Raw genomic sequence first — 21,938 nt, 5'->3', positions numbered from 1 at the left:
CGAGCCACCGACCTCGCCCGACTGTCTGACGACGTCCGACGGCCGATAATCGGGTTGGTGTGCAGTGGCCTTAACAAGTAGAGCAAAGCATGTTGCATATATTTTAGTCATGACAGCCCTGTGAATACCCCTACACTGTACATCAGCACTATTAAAACTGTACACAGTGAGAATTCTGGGTGAAGTGAAATCCCAGGTCCCTCCCAGCAGCCACCCTGCTAGCGTGGCTCTCCTCAACACAACCCAATGCTGAACCTTGAAAGTCAGGTTTCTGTCTGCAAAATCCTCTAGCTGTACTGTAGAACTGCCACTTCCAGTCACCCTGCATGGCACTCATTGTTTGTCCACTGCATCCATCCATGTGGCAATCAAATATTGTCAGGTGCAAGATCATACTCACCAAGGTGCTCACCAACGTGCTGCTGAACGTATGACATAACCTGGACCTTACTGGTATTGATATATCAGAGATTTGAACCCGACCAAACACCCAAAGCTATAATTTTTTGACATTCACTGATTTCAGAACATCCTACCAAAGGACTGCAGTTGAGAATTATTCAGCTGGCCAGTAGTGGTGTATTTAGAGAAATGCTGATTTATTGAGTTGTCCTTATAAAAAATAGATACATATCGTTAAAGTTATAAATATTAAATAACTACAATAAATTAATCAAATTAAATTACATGTATGCCTTGTTTTATTCATTCATCACTGACTGCAATGTAGGATCCAGAGTTTTTGCAGCTTGACCCATACCAGGGACTAAAAAAGCAGGATATCTCAGCCTCTGCTGTATTGATTTGGACCATTCTTTTTTAATCTCTCTTGCCCCCCAAATTTATGGAAGTGCAATACTAAATTACTGGACTACCCTTTAATAGTAACAGTTCACACAACACCTTTGTTCTTTTATGAAACATAGATTTAAAAGATTTTTCTGTTTAAATTATCTATGACAGGTTTCTATAAAAACCAATGATACATTTGAAATAGCATAGAAAACACAGGTAAATGGGGCTGATGCAGACAGGTGAAAGATTAAAGAACATGTGTCAAGTTTCTCTAACACACTTAATGTTGGCTTTTGTTTCTAAGAATATCTTCTTTTCAGAGATTTAAAGGGTTGTTTAGGAGGTCCAGGTAGTCATTGGGGAGGTTCTTGGGGTCCTTCATGAGGTTGTTGTGGTCACTGAGATGGATCTAGAATTCCTTTAGAGGTCTAGCGTTCATTGATGAGGTTAAGGGTAATTTAATGGATTCTATTGGACAGAAATGAGGTTCTAGTGGTCAGTAAGATAGTCCTAGAGTTTCTTTAGGAGGTTCGAGTAGCTATTGATAATGGTCTAGAGGTTTTTTAGGAGGTTCTAATGGCCACTGAAGGGGTTAAATTAAGAGGTTCCAGTGGCCACTAGGGAGGTTCAATGGGTCCTTAAAGAGGAGCTTTCAGGAGGTTTCTAGCAGACCTTAAGGATTAAGGGTCCAGTTGGTGGTTGAACACCAATGGGAGATTATGGAGCAACGTGTTAGACAGCATTCTCGTGAATAGAGAGAGAATATCTTTCAAAGAATCTTCTTAATCACTTCAGTAGAGTTCAACATACTTCAAGAACTTAATGAGTAAGGACTCCTTAAGTTCTGAGCACTGAAGCTATTCTGGACCATATTAACAAACTTTTTATTCTTTTTCTTTTCCTTTAACTTGTCACCTATCTGTATATAAAAAGCTCATCAGTGGAGTTGTGATTTGAATTGAACTAAAAGTACAATTTAACAATACGGGCAAACAGTGAAGAATATTCCTGTATTTGCATAAGAAAGATGATATTTCCTATGCTCAGACAAATATATTGTGTTCTTGAATTAATGGCAGGGAAATTAAACTTTCTGTAATCTAAGTGTGCAGTTTTATACACTTATCTGATTGAAAAGATATGCAATTAAAAGTCTGGATGGAAGGATTCCCTAACACAGTCTTACTGCTGTTTTAGAATTTATACTCCATTGAAGCACACATAAAAGCAGCACTACTGTTTCCCGAAGTGCCACAAAAAGTCTTCTTTGCTATCAAATAAAAAACAGGCATAAAAACATAAACTGAAGAACATAAGTGCTTGTTTGCAGTGTGGGATTAAAACAGAAACCTTATAAGTATAGAGAAATATGTTAAAAAGATGTACTCAATGATAATAAAATATAAATGGCAGCTACATTAGATTATCCACTGTTACAAATTTAATGTATGAATGCATTAAATGAGGAAAGGATTCTAGTCGTGTTTGGAAAGCATATTCTAGCACTGCATAGTTTATGTATGTTCTTGTTTTGGCTTTTCACTCAAGTGCTGTGTACTATTTTTGAACTAGATTGAAGTATGTTGCGGAGGTACCGTACGTCCTCTTAAAATCCCCACTGCAATGTAGATGTGTTTCATTTTATGAGTGATTTCATCCAACACCTGCAGTCCCCACTAGGCGAACAAAACAACATTGAGCACTGCATGCAAACCACAGTGTATGTCATTCTGAATTTCTAATTAGATGAACATAGTAAAAGACTTTCAAGCTCAAATGAACAGAAACACTGTAGAAAACATGATGGGAATATTCTGTTTGTAACTTTTCGCACATTATTACATAAAACACTCCACACAGACCTGAAGTTTTCATTGAAATTCTGTCAGGTTGGATACCATGCAAAAGAAGCAAAGATTCATGTAGATCTGCTGGGATCAAGTTAAATGTGTTGATAATGAAGGGCAGAATTAGCAGCAAAAATGAATTAAGTTAGTAGTTAGTTATTCATGTAGTTTATTAAATGTTTGGCATCGTGGAGGGGCATTGATTTGTACAGACCCAGGCAGACAGGTCCCTATTTGGATGCCAGATTTCACTAGGTTTGGGTGGGGCCACATTGCACAGGGAATTAGCTCCAGTTAGGAGCACTTGAGCCATCTTTGGGCTAGTGTCAACCAATAAAGCTGATTCTTGTGGGTCTGGCATGAGTTCAGCAATCATGTGTTTCAGCTTTACAATAAGCCAAGTGGTGGTAGCATGCCAAGATATGCTTCAATGTGGCAGAAAATGCAGGGAAGAAGAAGACTGCAAGCTAGTAAACCTTGACGCAAACAATGCTGGAATTAAAATGTAAAAAAAAAGGTCCAGAGGGCACCTTTAATACACAGTATAGATACCCATTTGTTTTCTGTACAATCTCGTACCACTTTGATTTAGATAGAAGCAAAGATTCATAAAGAAAGACACACAATTCACTAGGTTAATTGCACTTAATCTGGGTTTTTTGGTTGTTGGACAATGTTCTAAATGTAATATATCTAATATTTGAACAGCAGCTCTGAGCTCGCTGATTTGCATATATAAGCTCTACTTTCTATTATGCAGTAAACCAAAAAGACAACAAGACTGTTGATGTAAAGAAAATAAAAAATAATAAATATCCCACCTCATGCTGTCCTTGCCTCTGGCAATATGCAAACTCATTCAAATACCCTGATTATCATTGTCCCCCTCCTTGTTGCCCAAGGTCGGGTCATGTGTGATAGCACAAAATAAATCTATATTCCAACAAATAATCTACAGTTTGAATGCAGATTTCACTCTGACTGAAAATCTAAGAAATGAGACAGTACATGAAAGGTGATCTCTGGATGGAGAGGAAACCACAGCAGTAATTAGCACCAAAGATGGAGATAAAATGGTCAACTAAACAACTTTGATGTAGGTTCTCTGAAAGGGTGCCCTGAAGTTTCACCTGCTAACTCTGATCAAAACATGTGAATTGCTGTAGCATCCAGTCATGATGAGACAGGCATTGTAGCGCTGACTGTTCCAAGCCAAAAAGGTCCAGAAAGAGGCCCATGCTTTGACTTCATGGTGTCATTATATGTTTTTTTTTTCTCCTCCAATATTCTAGTAAATGAGCGGTACTATATTTTGTGTAAATAATTTCTCTTTTACTGAGAGTTAGGTGAGATGATTACTATCAAATTCATGTGTGTGCACAGTTATTTGATGTGTTCAACCAAGCTGCCTTGGAGCAATGTAAAACAGCCTTGCACTTGGTAGCAATAGCTAGTAAGCTAGTTGTATTCAACCACTGATCCAGCTGTGTTTGTACAAAAAGTGTTATACACATATAGGCTGTCTGCTTTTTTAACCAGTGTCTTTCCTTTGTATTTTACGGGGTCATCCCTATGTTCCCCGGGTCCTATGTTCCCCAGGTCCTATGTTCCCCGCTTACATAGGTACGCTCCCGTATTTTACACACATATGCAGCGTGCAAATAAGACATAATTAGAGTTGTTGAAATGCTCCTTACTGAGCTAAGCTAGCTAGCTATTGTCTTTGTCTTTCTAGCTTTCTAAGCTTGGATAAAGTATATAGTGGTTTCAGTATAGCAAAGTGTGAGCTAGCTTTACTTTTCATTCCTTGTATCTAAGGATTTGTAGGCTTAAATTTATTAAATTATAATTACTTGAGTGTCTAAAGATTTCAGTAGGTGTGAGGAAGATACCATTTTAGAATTTTAATAAGTTTATATTTCAAGCCAAATATCTCAGCCAGTAGATCATTTTATCATCTGTTTAAATTCAATTCATATCATGTTTAAAATAATTCCAATGTGAAATCCTAAAACTGTCTGCAGGTGTCTGTAGATCCAGTAGTTTGTGTGTGTGTGTGTGTGTGTGTAGGAGTGTTCAGTCTGTGCATATAGGTGGGTGTGTGTGTGTGTGTATGAGTGTGCATTGTGAAAAAGCCATCATCTTTCACAATACGAACCAATTTGACCCAATAAAGCAACGGAGAGTGAGATGAAGCGTTCCATTTCAATCCGCCTTGAACACACCAACACATGCACTTTTTCTCTCTCTCACACACACACAGCCTCTCGCTTTAACACACAAACACACTCTTCAAGGTCAAAATGTAAAGGGAAGCAATGAGCTGTTTCACTGTGCCATCTGTCTGCCTTATACTGTACAAACATCTCTCTTTCCGTTGCTCTCTGCGCTGTATGTTCTAGAGTAGTCCTGGCTGCCATCAGATCTCACACCCCTTCACTTTGTCGTTCTCTTGTTTCAGCTTTGATTGCTGTTCTTCTTAAGTGTTCATTTATCAGAGGAAATCCACCAGGCCTTTTTCACAGCAGACATTTGACTTGTCATTGACTTGTAAAAGCACAGGTGAAACAAATTTATTTAACAATCGCTCTGTTCTATTTAAGTGTCTCAGTTAGTCATGGAAGGACTTAAATGGAATTCAGCCATCATTCACTTCATTATTTCCTTCTGTCACATGTCAAAATGTCTGCTGTGAAAAATGCCTTTTGAGTATTACTCTATTTTCAGACACTTTCGGACAACCTCCACTGGAGCAGGACTGTCAGTTATTTGAATACTTCCTTCACAACAAAAACCTGTGTGGTGCAGCAGCTGCTGGCGTAACATTTAAGCAGCAACAAAGAATAACAGATTCTGGTGGACCCTGTTGATAAAAGCGGTAGTGTTTCCACCACCTCATTAAGAATAACTTTATAGAAATAGCCGATGTTCTGGTGTGCTTATGTACACTGGTGGATGCTTCAAAATCTCCCTCCTGGATGCCCCTATGATAGATACAGTATGATAAAGTGACCTCCAGTGCACAATTCCAGTGAAGAAAACGCTATAAAGTGACCTCTCTACGGTGCTAATCCCAAACCTGACTAAGTTTTACCATGAATGCATCACAACTTATTGTGTTCTTGTGCTTTTGCTTACGGAGGACTAATCGAGGCATCAGTATTAAACTGAAACAGTTTAGTAGGTTTAACTAAAGTTGGACGCCTTCCCACTTTGACTGTTGTCAGTATCACGATCACTCTTACTGTGAAACCGTCTTTGGTTGTTGGTTGATAAAGTTTGTTGTCACTCCACTCATTGTTTCATTTTATGATCATGAGCTTTAAGTAAGTTAAATCTATGGCCCCGACCATGGCTCTGAAACATCAGTAGCTTAACTGTGCTGTGTGTTGACAAATCCATGGTGCTGTCCATTGTGCTTTGTAATTGGGTTTTTTTGTTTCAGCACACCACAGCGGAGGACTCAAGTTTGAGCCTGTCAATGCTGAATTGAGGCAAGAAATTCCACAACAGTTTGTATGATTATATTATATTTATATACCCATAACAAGTATGAACAATCATGTTCATTTATATTTGGCCTATACATTACATACTGCGTGGGTAATGGAGGGCACACATTCTCATACACTGCACATGGTCACGCATAAGCTTTACATGTCCTTGACGTCATGTACACACACTCGCATGCACTCAGCATTGAGACAATTTACCGCTTCTTCCAATGCCTGGAGCCAATAATTGCTCGCCATTAAATGTCAACATAGTAACTGGGAGTTTGTGTGTGTGTATTTGCTTTCGTGTATGTGTATATAAGTGTTTTTTATTATATTTTTTTAGGGGGAAAAAACACAAGTTGTAAAGGTTTTTCTCTATAAGACTCTTATTTGTTCATGAGTATGTTCTTACAGTTAAGGTCTAGTTTACCACAGCATTGCATATGATGTGGGTAAAAGGACATGAAGACAGAAAGAGAAAGAATAGTAAATCAGAAAATGTGAGACTACACAAAGAGTAACAAAGGAAATAAACAGCATGGGAATCTATAAAGTGAATATAGTAATGTCCTGCAGCCAAATCAATGCCTGCGCAGTTGTGTTGCGGCTCAGTAGCCTCAGCTGAGCTGGTAGGTTGGATACTGTTCATGGATGTGGTCCATAGTTTTGCTCCCGGCAGCAGGCGCACAGGGCTTTAATTTGATGTTTTTCGTAGTTAGTTTTCTCAGAGTTACAGTAAAGTTAGTGACTTACTGGTTTTATAGAATACAAGCGTGTTGGTATCTTGTGGAGAGAACGGTTAAGGGATGGATTATGAACCATTCATTCTCCAGTTGGTGTGTTCTGTGTCAGTGTTGCTGGGTGCACAAACTAACTGTACAAACTGTATTATTGTATTTTTTTGTACAAACTATTACATGTAAGATTGCAATGCAGACAGGCCAGAAATTAGTTTTCCACATCGACAGTCAACAGGTCGACAACAATGAGCTCTACCTATGGGCCAGTAATTCTTCTGTTGGCTATCAGAAACACTTTTCCTCCTAAACAAACAGGTGACAAACATTAACCATATCAAATAAAACTCTTTGAAACTTAAACCATACCATACAAATGTTGTGCAAAAATGTAAGGTTGTGAGTGGTGAAATCTAACAGAAATGGCATGCTGATGACAACCAAAATAACAGTACTTAAATTCAACCGTGAATAGAGCAGCACACAGCTCTTTCGTGTTAGTGGTATGAAGATAATAGAGAGTAAAACCATTCCGTGGGTTTTTAATTTTTAGAAGGAACATATGCTTAACTCTGTAACTCGATTGTAATGTCACCATGAAGCCACAAACTGGGGCTAGCTGGCCCGCCGATGAACAATGTTGAAAAAAATAATCCACGGTTGAACCTAACTCTTACTCGACCCCTGCTTTAAATACATTTATGACATACATAACACACACTGAAAGGTTTAGCTAGCTTGATATTATCTTACCATGAAGAAAGAAAAAAACACGATAATCATGTGCAGAAATTTTCGTACATTTAGGGATTTTTAGAAATATTGCAAAATGATTTTACGAATATGATGGTTAATATACACCTGGCATCATTGCACCTTATCAGTTTAATGTACTTTTTAGGGAACCAGAATCCACCTAAAACTGTAGCCCTGCCCAACCTTTTCATAAAACACACAGATAACCTTTGGCAGATTAAATAATGTGTGTGTCACACCTGGAATAAAACGTGACTTACTGTATAACAGCAAGAGAGATACGGACAGAAAGAAGCTGTCTTTTCATCCTCCACTCTGTCTCAATGCTGTTGAGCCTGTTCTACTGTATTGTCCATCATCGATACTGGTAAAGCTTTAGGGGATATACACACACACACAAGCACACCACAGACCACCACTGCCACAGGCCGTGTTCTATCTCACACTGTTTTGTGGCTCTATAGAGAATTAATACCCACACAATAAAAAGCTAATTATCTAATAAAACAGCAGACCAACAAATGATTTATTCCTTCAATAAACGTCTCCAGCACTACCGTAAACAACGTAAACACAATGTATATAAATGGCTTGCTGTGAGCTAGTTGTGCTGTTGATAGATAATTTCTTTGTGCAGGATTCAATAAACTGCTATAAAATAGATACAGTAGAAATATATATAGGATATATATATATATATATTATGGATAGTATCTATAAATTGTATATAATATTATTGATGGTCAATTGCCGATTCCAGAAATCGTAATCATTTGTTATGCTTGAACTATGCTGATTGATGGAATCTTTGAAGAAAAATAAATAAATGAACATGATTTTCTTCACCTGAATATATTGATATGGATTCTGTTCATTAATATATTTGATAAAATAGGGAACCATTGGAATATATTGAATGAACCTGGAACGAAAATAGTATTGAATGTAAGTCTTGAATAGTTATGTTAGAATGAATCTCTTGTGAATCATTATAGAATTCGAAAGCCTTGAAAACTATATTGGAATGAACTTTGATATATGGAATGAACCTTGCAAACTATATTGAATGAATCTTTGAAATATATGGAATGAACCTTTGAATATATTGATATGAATCTTTGAATACATATGGGAATGAACCTTGAATATATTGGAATGGAACCTTGACTGACGTCATCAAGCGCAACTGCTGCTATCTTGTTTTGGCTGCTGCAAGAAGTTGAGCTGGGAACCTTTGTGGCAGCCAAACACTGGAGCAACGAGACGGACATTATTAACTCATGCGCAAGTGCTGGTGTGGCGGGCCAAAATCCTCCCGATAGTACCCGAGGCCCAATACCGTATCTCCTGGAGCGAAGAAGCCGAAACATTTAGTGCAATAAATGGCACCTGCTCTGCTGCAGGCTCAATGGTCTAAATAACGAAAGCGTTAGTTTGTCCTCATTGCTCATGTTGCTGCCACAAGGTTCCCAGCTGGCTGACGCATTCTCACTTTCTTGCAGCCAGCAAAATAGCAAGACGGCCGCAGTGCCTTTGATGACGTCAGTCAAGTTTCATTCGAAGTATATTCAAAGTTCATTCTACATATGATTCACAAGGAAGGTTCATTCCATATATTCAAGAATTCATTCAATATATTCAAAAATTCATTCCATATATTCAAGAATTCATATATATATATATATATATATATATATATATAATCTTATTATAATTTTCTAGAATTCAAAATGCTGCTCGTCTAAAAAACAAATGCAGCTGTTAAAATGGCTCAGTTAATTTGAGATAAACAACTCATAATATTATGATATACCATCATTATAAGCTTTTAGGGTGCAGAAACATTGAGGTTATTGAGTGATATCTTTCATTTTGGATGCTGGACTTGTTTCACTAAAGCTGGACTGGGAAGAGACGAAGACTCGAGAAAGACTAAAGTGATTTCCCAACATATTTTGGCAGAACTGGTATCAGCACTAATGGCTGTGTTATTCTGCCAAAGCCCCTTTGAGTTCTCTGATCAATTGAAATTAAAAACTATGCTAATAAATGACCTAAAATTATAAATTTTTCAATAAAAATCCTCTGCAGCTTTTATCAAGGCAAACATAAGGTGATGTAAGTTTAATTGCTTTGTGTAGTTCTAGTACTTTCAAGTACTTGCAGGGTATAACTTACTTTTGTCAAAGGTTTATATTTGTGTTACATCTTTGAATTGTGTAAATGCTCTCCTAATGCACTGCGTAGCATATAGTTTCATCAGGCAGTGTAGTTGCAGATTGCAAACCCCTGGCTTCACACACGCATTTCAAGCATGCAGGAGAAACTGTTTAAATGTTTTCTTAAGCATAAGCATGGGGGTTCAACACAACAATGGAGGTTCAACACAACAATTCTTATTTTCAGGTCATTATACACCACCAGTTCCCAACCAAAGGGTCCCGACCCCCTAGGTCTCACCAAAGCTCCACTAGGGGTCACAATGACTTCTTTATTTTAAGGGGTGTACTGTATATATATGTTTATATAAAGTAGGCCTATCTCATAATTTCATTCATTTCCGGTGATGAAAACTGAATTAATTTAGGATTTTTAGATGATCATTTAGGATATGAAAAGAAATCTCGCACGATAAGGCCATGTTGAAGATCTGAACACAAGCTATATTCACAGAGCCTTCACTCGCTGATAAACAGCCATATCATGCATTCAAAACGTACGCAGTTAAAACAACCTAAAAAAAAGAGCTAATAGAACAAAACAACATTGAATTTGTCAAAAAAGGAAGCCTGTTAACTATGTTGTTGAAAATTAGAAAACTTAATACAGACAAAGAATTGTATAAAAGGTTCCTAACAGGAAAATTTAACTCTGATGCAACATTCACAGGGAATTATCTGCTCAAAAGTCATCCAAATCGCTAATTTTACACCAACTTTCTGCACTGTTATTAATATGCATTGAATATATATTGTGAAATATCCATAAAATATGTCACTTAGTCAGGGTTCGTCAGTTTACTCAAAGATAGAAAATGGGTCCCTTCAGATAAAAGGTTGCAAATCATAATAAAATACACCAAATTTAGTTTCTGACACATGATGGTTTAAAAACCAATTCAGTCCCAGCCATGTCAACAACGTATGCAGTGCCTGTAATATCTACATTCATTTATATTTGTAGTTTATGACATTTCCTGTGTTACATGATGTGTATAAATGCCTGTGTGGTATGCAGCTGTGTGGGAGAACAGCTAAGTATAAGTAAAATTAAACTAGATCAAAATTAGAAATGCGCCATGGCACAGAAGAAGTATGCGGCTTCTCATTCACTCCAACAATAAACCACACAATTACATTTCAGGAAGTTATTTACAAGTTCAGCCAGCATACGTTGGGTCTGTAAATTCACTGAAGAAGGTTTTCGTTCGGAAATTCTAACCACTGTCTGAAGTAAGTTCTGGAAAAAACAGGAGCAAGACCAAATCAAATCAAAACATATCAAAAAGTAGTGCTGGAGCAAAACTGTATGAGGCTGGGATGACCATTCTATTGAGAGGATCCGGATGTAGATACAAAGGACCCTTAATTTTCAGAATGCCATATGCTACCCATTGTTTTTGGTGAGACGTTGGTATAGCTGCATGGTTTGTGAAACAGCAGCTATGAGCTTAAAATGCATGGTTTCATACAAAACCCTGCAGAAATGTGCTTGTTCGTGACTAATGTAAGGTTTCTGCGCTCTCTGTTACTAATGCATGAGGGCAATTTATGTAAACACCCCAAGCTCAGTAAGTTGATGCTTGTTTACATGTGTCTTTCTTGGGACATAAAATATATATCGTTTTGCATTAAGCATTGACGTTAGCATTTAGCAGGGTGGCATGCATGTAGGGATTTAACATTTAGTCATTTAGATAATTTGTTAACATTAGTGTGTTACAGTCAGTTAGCGCTGTTGAGGAAGAGTGGCAGGAGGACATCCCAGGTAAAACCAGAGAATATTTCTCAATAAGATATGAATAAGTTTCAACCAAATCAGTGATAAAGCTTTGTTTTTGTACAGTAATCAGTGAGGACCACTCCACCCTGGCAGAGCATCATGTTGTTGCTAGTTTTCTAACTAACTGTGTCAAGCTGAAGATTGATTGATGGGTGGGTGTCATGATATTATTGGTTGAAATTGGTTGGTTCATGCTTATAAGTACTACACATTACATTTTGTTTTACAGTAAAAAAAAGGGTTCAAATAGAATTTCCATTTCATCGTGACTTTAAAAGTGAGTTCTGTGGGTTTTCCATGATATCAAACATGTCATGGCAGCAATATAGATAATAAAGGGTGGAAGGCTTCTCAGTCTGGTTCTGCCATGGCAAAATGGTGCCTCAGGTTTGTATATATCTCTCAGTGTAGACATGCCAAGACTCAAATTAAGCATTAGAATCCACAGATCCAAAAATTTGACCATGACAGTGACGAAGATTAGGTTGTTTACTTAACTTTGAAGCTATTTAAAGGGAAATTGACTTCATCATAAATTGAAATAATTTTAGTTGGGGGATGCTACATCTCAGACAGCAGCATGCTGATTGGTGACACATCTTGCTTTGACAGTCCTAATAGAAACAGATCATCACCTGAAGATATTAAACAGAGGAAGGTTACAGAACTCACAAAAGTATCCCTGTATTATACAGGAATATGTGCTGTGTCTGTGGAAAGTAATAGTTTCCTAGTGACTGAAAGAGGAATTGGAACCTCAGATAGCTTTATTTTAAAAGTCCAACTGGACGTTGCACATGTTGGAAGCATAACCATGGAATGAGCACGAGCTGAAATCTCGACCCCGCTAAGCATAGGAGAGGAAAAACATGACAATGCCATACAAGACCAGTGTGTGTATTACATGCTTTGATGTGATACTGGGTGGTAATACAAAAGGTATGGAGCTCGGCAGGTGTCATGGGGGTACGAGGTGCTCTTACATTAATGTTAAAGCAGCAGGAATGGAAGTCATTGGTTACTTCTGGCTACTCCAGTCAGCATGGGAGGAGCAGCAGCCTTCACATACTGAATTCATTTCTTTCTAGATACATATCATATTTAGCCCATTAGACGTCTCATTAATAACTGACAAAATGTTAATATTTAACATTTTAACACATGACCTGTTGATATGCAAGTCTCTTGCACACAAATTTTTAATATAAAAGCATGAATTAGTAATCTTCTCTATGACATTTCCATAGCTCAATACAAAAGAATGAGAAAGGCAAAAATGTAGCTGTTGAATCCAACCTTCTTTTGATCCAATCTGTTCATTGATCTGTTTGGAAAAAAATGTGGATTCCGTTCTTAAATGTCAGCTGCTTTTTATCGGGTAAGTATAATTGGACAAAGAGGAGCTGTGATTTCTCAGCTTTGGTCATAGAGACAGGTGTGTTTTACTTGAAAGTCATGCCTGGTGAGGCTTTGAACTTCACTTTGAGGATTGATACTGTGTTATGTTGCATTAGTCCTTAAAAAAGATCAGGTTGATGTTAGCTGGAAACAGGGATGAAGGACTCAGCTACACACAAACACACACACACACACACATTTCTGGCTTTGCTAGTGTGCACACACACTCATCCTAGAGGGGGAGTATGTAAGTACATTTGCTTTATAAAACAGATGGTTTAGAAGCCTGAGAGTGTTCCCCTCGTATTCTTCGTGTCTGTCTTCCTGCCTCTCTCTCTCTCACTTTCTTACTCTCTCAAGCAATTCTATTCTTTCGTCTTTTCATCACTTTCTCTTTTGTACGTCGTCAGTCCCTCTAATTCCCAAAACAGCAGATGATCTGACATCGTTATTGGAGGATTTTTTTCCCTTTTCCTTTAGAGAGAGCAGACGTAAGTGGAGCTCTGGGATATTTGTTTTCAAAGGCATCACTTCCACACCTCAGGGAGGAAGCTAAAGAAAGGAGGGAAGGATGGTGGGAAATGATACGGATCCAGACAGATGAGAGAAAAAGAAAGGAAGCAGAGGAAAAAGACAAGACATGATGACGATGCTGAACTAAGTGCTGCGTTAGACTTTCAGGCCTCTGAGATATTTGTTTTCCAAAATGTATCTCTGAGCTTTAGGGAAGTACAGGAGGAACAAAGAGGGATGAAAGGAAAAGCAGAAGAGGTAAAAAAAAAAAGAGGATGAGGAAATACAGGATAGCCAGATGCATGCTTGAAAGTGATTGCAAAATAATGAAGGGCCCATATTCACCAAGAATTGCAAAAGCCTTTATAGGCCTCGCACTAAAAGGACAGGAGTTATTTATTGTATATGCAAAAAACAATGCCTAAATAAATAAAAAGATGACATCTCATCATGATATTTACCACTACATATATATTTTTTAGGCTCCTAAGTTTGGAATGGGCTGCCACAAAAGCGTTGTGGCTTACCAAATGGTCGTTACTTATATATGTTATTTTGTAGAAAAGGTTTGCATAAAAAAAGTTTTGTTCGCACATGAAGGACAAAACACTGTACAATGGTTCAAAAATACGAAAAAATTTAGAAGTCAGAAAGAGACAAAGATTCTTCTGAGCAACAAAAAAATCACCAGGAGCTCTGCATCACAGGTCACTTTTTCGCTTTTCTGGACAAAAAACACAAAAACAAAACATGTTATATTTTAGACAAAACTTTTAAATTAGTCACCAATGAATACCCCTTCCTTCTCCATAAGTGACTGTGCATATGTCTCTACCTTAACACTATGTCCTTGAAACTCCTACCAGCCAAAGACACCACTGAAACTCTCCTATTGATTGAAATTTACTCCTTGGCCCGAAAAGGCAAAAAACACTCTGTGAAATGTTGGCCATTTAGGACTGATTTCCTACTCTGTGACACTTGATAAATATGCGCCCTGAAGTGATTGTGAAGGTCTCATACTTGCCGTATTTTAATGTGAACAACTGTTGCTGCCAATAAATGCTGGTATGAACTTGCACAATACTCATTTCCTGCAAACTGTAATATTTTTTTATAGTTGATTTGTTTCTCCAGAAGTTGACTAAAACTGTTTATTTCCTTCCACCCAACAGATCAGAAATGTACTTTATTTTCAGGTTATTTTGTAAATGTTTCTAATTTACTTTGAGTTGAATGGAACTTAACTCAAAGAAATAGGAAAACAACAAAAAAAAAAAAATCAACAAATAGGAAGGAAATGAAAGATTAAAGGCTGAGTGAGGGTGAAACTGAAGCACTGAAACATGCCCACACGCACACGTGTGATGTGGCATTTTTACATGCTCATGTCCTCTGAAATTAGGATTTATAAGAGGGCTATATCCTTCTCTTTGCCATGCCTTGTAGTTCATCTCGCTCCACTATGCCAGATTTACAACTCCAGTACAAACCTGCAGTAAAATAAATATTACACTGTCTAACGAAGGAGGGGAGAGAGTTGTAGCCTGTATCTATCAGCTTCAGTGAGGCTGATTTACAGCTATAATACAGCTGTAATGCAGTAAAATCTAGCGGCTGTCTGTGGAAGGTGTCTCTTTGATGGTTTGACTGCCATTGCAGGCCTCATCCCTGGAGAGACACAGAGAGATAAAACTTCTAAAATAACCCAGGGCTTTTGAAGTGATAGTCTGGGACATCCGGGGGTCCTTGAGTGTCTTTTCGGAATAGTTTATTTCCACTGTTGCTTCACTAGACATCAGCACGTGGAGTTATCATGCCCTCTCTAATTACAACACTGCTTTCTCTACCACTAGGGTTAGGGTAGTCTTTTGTACATCATTGTGTAGTGCAGAAGTTCTATTCACACCTGGAAGCTGTGATGTTGCGATTGCAACAATTAATTCAAATTGTGTGGACTACACAATTTTGTCCAATCACCGCAACATTTACGCAAATTTGACCAGTCATTGTAGTTTCACCAATCACAGCAGCCCCCACGCCAAAAAAACCCCCTAAAACATCAAGATTGTTTGAAGAGGTGCCGTTAAATCATGCATTTTAGACTGCAACAATCCCAAAAAAGTCTGATCCCTGGAGGTACTGACATCAAACTGAGTGCATTCCAACTGTGTGGCTTGGGAATTTTTTGTGTTTAAAAGTATGCGCTGTGAGCTTACTGGTCATACTCAATCTCCCCAAAATGCATTGCGTTTCTTTAGACTGTCCAATAGAGGACTACAAGGCAGACAATTCTAGCACCACACTGTGACTGGTAAGTGGCATGTTGGATAAAATAATTATGAATTATGCGAGTGAACTTGAAGCAGGATCTTCTCAGGACCCAGGACAGTAAAGTACAGTTAAGAGAAATTATGATAGAGATAATGTACTGTAGAAAATTATTTTAAATTGCCTTTAAATAATAGTGAAAATGATTACATTAAGGTAGAGGTAGGGTTTATTTGCATTTTCATTCAACACAAACTGTCTCTGTAAACGGTGACAATGAAAGCTACATCTGTCACAGCAGTCTCAGGTTTAATGCATGTTCAGCAGACCTTTGTCATATCCATTTGTCCTGTATGAAAGAGAAGTATTAATTAGTAAAGTAATTCCCTGACTTGTATAACATCTGCTCATGACTTTGCATAATGACTTGGAAGAAATGATGGGATTTGTACTCCTTTCACAAGTGGCCCTTGCATTACTATCAATGAGTTGACAGAAAACATGTTCAGACTCTCAAGAATGGAGAAGACATCAGCGGAGACACAGTCTATTCAAGACAATGAGATGGAATTGTGTATTCTTCTCAGGAAAGGCTTGACTCTTTTGTCTGATGATGGCGTCAACAACAACGTGATTTGAAATGAAATGAAATGACTTCTACGCATTGACAAGGCCACCCACTGTATGAATTGGGTTATGAGGCATCTGCAGACAGAACAGATCTGAGGGGATTTTAGATGAATGAATCATCTGTGGCTTCATGTTAAACATCTCAAGGACCAGCTGCCAACTACAGCAAAACAAGCAATTTAAAGTGTGTATTGTTTTTCCACAAATTCAGGACTTTACTGTTTTGATGTCTTTCTCAAGGTAACACCATGTCATCTCATTTTACAATATTTTCGCAAACAATTGTGGCTTGTTCGAAAAGCTACAACAGCTTGTTACCAAGTTTGTGGTGTTTTTGATGTTGAAATCATTCCAAGTAGATTTGACAGTTCTGTTACATATCTCTTCTGCAGCCACTATGAGGCACCTCACCATGAGATTTAGTTGGGTACGCATAATGGCACAAAAAACAAAAGCTGTAATAAGTGAAACAGTGCAACTATTGTTGTATAACCAGCCAGAAAAATGTTTTCTAAAATATCTGAGTTTCTAAGTTAAGAAGTGCAATGCCAGAGAAAACAGGAGCTGCTATCTTCCCTAAAATCAAGTACCGTGGTAAAGGTTGGGACTGACGTCATCTGATTTGGTCACCGTCCCACAATGCAGTGTACGGACGCATCAGTTCAGCAGCTGAATTTGACAACTATACATGGTGTTGCACTGGACACATGCAAAATGAAGCTTTTGAAAAGACTACAAAGCTGGTACTAGTCTAAAGGTAAATGAAGTTAGCAAGTTCAGCTAGCTAGCAGGCTACCTTTTGTTTTTCCCATGTTTGTGTTGTTCATGTTCATGTTCAAACTTTGCTACTGTAGTAGTTCCATGTTGCACTGCCGTGTTTCTACAGTAGCCAAGAACCAACAAATCAAACACTACTATAAATAGGGATTTTCTGTTTTCTGTGAGTTTCACAAACACCATCTAAGTCTCTCTCTTACACACGTATAGGGTTACTTATAGGGTGAGTAGTTTGTTCAATTTGCAATCTCACTGCCATTTGTGACATTTGACATATTGCCAAGAAAAATATAATGAAAGAAAGAAGTGAGCCGAATCTCTGACTGAACTGACGGCCTGCATTGTGGGTAATGTAGGCACCAATCTTGACAAAGAAGAACACATCTGGTTTATCTCTGGTTTTGCTGCCAAGTTCATTTTATTTTTTCTTTAAACTGCCCATTGTGAGTCTGACAGTGTTGTAGGAGTGTAATGCTAACCCAGTGGAGTGCTCTTTTAAAATACTAAAACATGTATTTGTACCTGTCTCTTCTTTTGTTGTTATATGTTAGGCATTGCTTTAATACAGCGGTGTTTCCAGGAACTTCTAGCCTGGTGCTAAGGCAATGGTTTGCATCTGGTAAATACATGTAAAATCAGCTGAAACAGCAGAGAGTTACTGACAAACTCTGAGCAGATCACTGGCACAGGCTTACCCATCACTGCTATATTAGGCCCCAGTGAAACAGGTGAGCATATTTAACACATCTCCATATGCCCTCTGCTCCACTGGCACCTACTCATATCCTGCCACAGTATAAATATATGACACCTGACTCATTTACATGCAGAACATGTCATCTTTGCTGCCTTTAACACATCGCTCACTCCCTGCCTTTTTACTTCACTTCCATCATTCATTTAACCCCTGTCCATCAATTTAGTTATCGCCTGCACTCACTCCCCCTCTCTCTGTCTCTCTTTTTTTCTTGCCTTCCCTTTATTTTTATCCATCAGGGATAATCATTTATCTCCATTTGAGGTGACAGAAAGTTCAACCCCCCGAAACGTAATCTCCCCTCTGTTCATTCCTCTCTCTCCCCTATCTGCATTTTCTCAGCAGCTCGACATTTTCACCTCTTTCCGTCACTTAGTCTTTGTTCCCATTTACTCTCTCTCTCTCTCTCAGTGGGTCTCATTCACTAATGCTATGTTCACGCTGCATGCCTCGGTGCTCAATTCTGATTTATTGCTCATATCTGATTTTTTGTTTGTTGTTTGTTTGGCTGTTCACATTGTTTTTCTATAAGTGCTATATGCTATGCATTTAATTAAAGGATCTGTGTGAGGGATCGAATGGCATCTAGTGGTGCAGCTGCAGATTGCAACACCCTCGCTTCACCTTGTCCTTTCAAACATGAAGGAGAAACTATGGTGGAAGCGTAATGTGCGTTCCAATCATGTTGTGATCACAGTGCATTCTGAACGGATTTACATTTCATTAATGTGTTTCAGGTATAGATCACTTGTTCATGCCAGGTGTAAAAGGAGTCAGTGAGTCCGGAAGCATCTATGTGGTCAAATCACGTTGTCAGTCGATAGATTGTCAATTTTCAGGATGTTATGATGTGCATATATATCACAGACTATTTGCTATAAATTCTGCTTTTATTTTTGTGACAACAACATATGAATTGATTCTGTAAGACTTCAGGGTAAAGGTGTGTTTATTTGGTTGTGAGTGCCCATTAAAGATTTATGACATCTGGGCATGTCATCTCCAGCTCACATAAACCATGTGCTCTTGGCAAATCAAAGCATGATACACATTTTATCTTTTGGTTAGGAGTACACTGGTGGTTATTAATATACTAGATGAATTATACATATGTATTTGTAGGTAATGCCTTATAAATAGTACAATATGCTGCAGTATCCATATTTGTTTGAGGCTATCCTTCAGAATATATTATGTTTATTGAAAAGGATCATTTATGGTCAAACTCACTTAAACATTCTGAAATGCTTCAGGCTAAAGGCACCTATGTTAGGTGAGGTCTATGTGCGAGAACGAATGACTGTGTGTGTGTGTGTGTGTGAACTTGACATGTCTGTTAGGAGTGAGCATCCAGGCAGGATATTGGATATGATGATGGTATATTGGTTCCTAATCCTCAGGGGGATGTAATGCATCTGGTGTTGAGTTCACATCCCTCCCGTCCACAGAAAACTGTGTCATCTGAACTGGTTACAAGATTAAATGAAACTTGCTGTCGGAAATACTGCAATGCATCGGAAGAATTATGCAAGAGTATGAAGCAAACAAGAAAAAAAGTATCCTTTGATCACTATGAAACAGAATCCCTTAATATTTCACCTTACCTCATATTTCAATAATTTATCCAGTATTAATGATGAAATGAAGGGAATGTAAAGAGTTTTACGAAGAAAATGAATGTATACATAATTATTAATATATAATATTAATACTGTATTTAGCGATTTTTTATTTTGTTTTTCCATAAATTATAGGCACAGTTTATTGGGTTTGTAAGGTTTAAAATCCCCTTATGAAAACACTCAATTTAAGATCTGAAACCTTACATATAATACATTATTATTATTACTTATTAAAATTAATTAAATTATCATGAATGGTTCATGAATTTTTTAGGTAAAAAAAATCTGGAATTCTGTGAGTGGAGGTGGACATTTAACCACATAAAACTCCTCGACGGTCACTCTGGTTTATATCATGATGTATTGTCCCTTAGCAACACCCACACACTGTTTAGCAATTACAAACTGCTGATGAAGAAAAGACTGGAAGTCTGACATTACACAACTGAGCACTGACCAGAGAGCAACTGACCAATGAGAGAAGAAAACAGTGTACAATACAATTGGTGTATTGCTGTGTAGGAAACAGAAACAGAACAGAGGAATAGATGTAACATTAGTCTAGTGTTAGTAAAAACGGATTAATATGTAAAAAAAAGTCACATATCTTTTAAAATGTTCTTAATTAAATGTTTTTCAAATTAAATTAGTCAAGGTGTAATTTTTGCTTCTAAGGGGTTCAGTATGGTTTAAAGGGTAAATTAAGGAGTAATTCCTCATATTTTAAGGAATTCTTGTTTCATTATGGAAAGTAAGTTAGAATCTTGTTTAGTGGTGATGTAACTTCCTTATCTGCAATGTTCCCATTACAGTGAAAGCATCACTCTTCATGTCAATTCCAATATCATTATCTTAAATCAAGGTACAATAAAGCAGACCACTCGCTTAAATCAGGGAACTTTATTAAACAAAACCCTTAAGATGAGCTGATTTTTATCATATTATCTCACCCTGTTTCACTTTGAAGGAAAACATAATTTTCAGTTGATTTGATATGGCATGAAAGATTGTGTTTTGAATAAACATAACAATTTCTCAGTGTATTCCAGACTTCATTATCCAAACCTCATAACATACGCCGTCAACTGCGTGGATATAATAAGGGAATTAGGGGAGGAATGAGCCATTTTAAAGGGAAGTGAAAATCTGTTTTGCAAAATTACGTCCCACTCATTGTGGTTAAAATGGGGATGAAGTGACCCATGCCCTTTTTATGTGTGTTTGAAAATGACACATAAAGTAGTTCTCAGTGTATATGCATGCTCATTTTATATTCTGATTATTTAAACTGGTGCGTTTCAGTTGTTATTTACCTTCTTTTTGTGGCTCGGCTCAGATAAAAGAGGTGGTATTTTGCTTTGAATGGGACATGGAGCCACATGCAAAACTGTATGTAATGCAAAAGCAATATGCTTTTTATGATGGTGACAATAATGTCTCATCATGCAAAGCAAAATGTTTTCTTTGGTTTGATTGCATGCCCTGTTATGTATGTGTATGTGTGTTCTGTAAAAGTTTTTAGGGCTCTCTTACGTTACATCAGCACCGCAGGGAAAGCATGATTGCAGAGTTGAGAGGTCACATGGTATTTACATTAACATTCACAACTGCCATATTTTCAAAGCATTTAACCAGATAGAAAATGCAGGGCGGTGTCTACATTTATACAAAACTCTAAATAAATACATTTAACGGAATGGAAAGTGTATGCCCTGTATTACATTTAGCTTAAAAAGTATATAATATAAAAGCCTCTCAATGCAATCTTCGACCTGAAGAATAGGGATGCTCTCAAATTGGAAAGTTGTGGTAGCCTATATATTACGACGGTAAGTTGAGGCAAGATAAATAAAAAGTGACAGACTGTCAGCTTTCATGTGGAGGTTTTCAGTAGCCATCATAATATATATAAATAACACTTTCTGGACACATTGCCCACTCTTACTTTATATTTTGATTGATTGACACTTCTTTTGACTGAAGTCTTTTAATTTTCGACTGTATGTCAAATTGATTGACAAAGCCTTTCTTAAAGGGACTGACGATGTATGACAGTTTAACAGTTGCAATTACAACCTATTAAGATGCATTCCTATCCAGCTTGAGAACATTCTTTCAGTAGCTTTTTTTATATTTTGAGTTACACGAGATCTAATTCGCTGGAGCTCTGTGTATGCTGTTTGTCTGTTTTGCTTTTGGCTTTGCTAGCTGCTTTGGTCTTGACAAAGTGTCAGCCTGAACTTCCATCAGTTTAATATGTATTGTAACCAGCATGATACCTTAAGCAGTGGTACAAGGGCAGAGCAGATGACAAGCTGGTTTTACAGGGCATTAAC

Source organism: Morone saxatilis, unplaced genomic scaffold (assembly GCF_004916995.1).
Source record: "Morone saxatilis isolate NCDOM2014 unplaced genomic scaffold, NCSU_SB_2.0 Contig22, whole genome shotgun sequence".
Taxonomy (NCBI): Eukaryota; Metazoa; Chordata; class Actinopteri; family Moronidae; genus Morone; species Morone saxatilis.
This window is presented reverse-complemented; position numbering follows the sequence as displayed.